This window comes from Pinus tabuliformis, chromosome 2_1 (assembly GCF_031772625.1).
Source record: "Pinus tabuliformis cultivar Carrire ecotype Pingquan chromosome 2_1, CPIR1, whole genome shotgun sequence".
Classification (NCBI taxonomy): domain Eukaryota; kingdom Viridiplantae; phylum Streptophyta; class Pinopsida; order Pinales; family Pinaceae; genus Pinus; species Pinus tabuliformis.
In genome coordinates this window covers 601,406,238-601,408,173 of record NC_142299.1, presented here as the reverse complement: position 1 = coordinate 601,408,173, position 1,936 = coordinate 601,406,238, and positions in this window count along the sequence as shown.

Below are 1,936 nucleotides of genomic sequence, written 5' to 3'. Positions count from 1 at the left end.
GGAAACGTTGGGCGTGGAGCCTGATTATCTTCCTAATTGTTTAGAGGTTTTTGTTTTAGTTGCATTGGATCCCTATTCGTAATCGGGCGGCAACACCTCCCATTTAATCATCATCCCCCTCCGGGCGAGGATTCATGGGAAACTCCCTTGAAGCTAAAAATAACTGAAAATTTTCCTTGTAAGATATTATAATTTCATAGTCAATCTGAGACGTTCATTAAGCGGATGATTTGATGGTATAAGTTATGTTAATATAGGGTTTTTTTTCCCTAGAAGTAAACCCTCGGTTTATATGAGGGAATTGTAATGCTATTGTGTATGATTATTCTTAGCGAGATAGAGAGAGGAGGTTGTGTCAGAGAGAAGAGGAAATTACAGCGAATTTGTTGGAGGTTGTATCTCTTCATTTTGTTGGATAACATAAAAGGAAGGACTGGTTGTTTCTCTATGGACGTATACCAAATTGGGTGAACCACGTGTATGTGTGTCTCTCTTGTTTTATGTGTTTCTGTATTTGTGTTTCCACAATATTTTGTATATTTCATTGCTCCGTTAATTAATTTATAATAGTAGACCCCTAAAGTAAACTTGATGACATCTATTGAAGCATATTTTGATGAAAATTTTTGGAGTATCCATTGAAGACAATATTTTGGAAGTATTTTGGAAAGGTTGGAGCCCTGTGAGAAACCAGGTTGGAGCGTAGGTTGATTTTTTAGGATTGGAGTCCTCATATGAGGATGGAGCCTCATTGAGACTAGGTTTGAGCTTGGATTGATATTTGAGGATTACAGTGCTCATTCACAATTGGATCCTTGAAGAAGTTGGAGTTTTTTTGTTAAAAATAATAAAATAGGATTGGATTCCTCACTTTCTTTTCAATGAAATTATTTTTTATTATTCCTGTGTTCTGGCATCATTTGTGCTTCTAATTAAGAGAAACCTTAACTAGCTAATTAAAAATTGGAATAAATATTTATTCACCCCCACTCTCAGTATTTCCAACAATTGGTATCAGAGTTAGTTCCTTCAAGCACATCCTAATAGTTGGAAGGTAGATCCTAGGAACACATATGGAAAATTCAAGAAGGAAAGGCTCCAAACCTTTTAAAGATATCTCCTCCTCAATTATGAAATCATAAGTAAATAAGATTGGCAAAGCTCCATTGTTCAATGAAACAAATTATGTGTCATGGAGCAACATAATAGAGTACTATTTTATGGCTCTAGGATATGAGGTATGGGAATCAATTGTTACTGGAAACGCAACTACAGAGGAGTCAAAAGAATACAATACAAAATAAATGGAAGCAATATTTAGTAGTCTATCAGCTTTTGTAAAATGAAAGGTGAGCCAATTTTATTCGACTAAAAGACTTTGGGAAACTACAAAAGTGCTATGGATAATTTGGCTTTGTTCCTATTGAATCAGAATTAGAGTATGTGGAATAAGAACACAAGGATGATCATGAATCAAAAGAAATAGATGAAGGCACCAAAAACATAAAATATGATGAAGATGAAAAAGACATTGAAGTAAAGGTTGAATTAAAGGTTGAAGTAAACCTCGAAACATAACTAATGGTTTCTCTAAAAGAAATGCTAATTTTCCAACATAAATAAGAAAATGATATTGCAAAGAATCAATAAGAATTTTCTTAACTTTGATCTCAGCTTTCTTATACTTGGACTTGGCAGCAACAAGAGCATTTTCTGGAGGTACAAGAACATTTCCTTCCACATATTCCAAGACATCATTTTATCCAATATCACTACCAACCTGATCTTCCAAGAAGCAAAGTTAGATGAGTCTCCCAGCTTCTTTGATTCCTTGAAGTAACAGGTAGACATTTTCACCAAGACAAATAGACTCCTTTAGCTTCTTCCAAAGATGATTTCTCTTTTCTATTGTCCCCTTGGTCTTGTCTTCACCTTG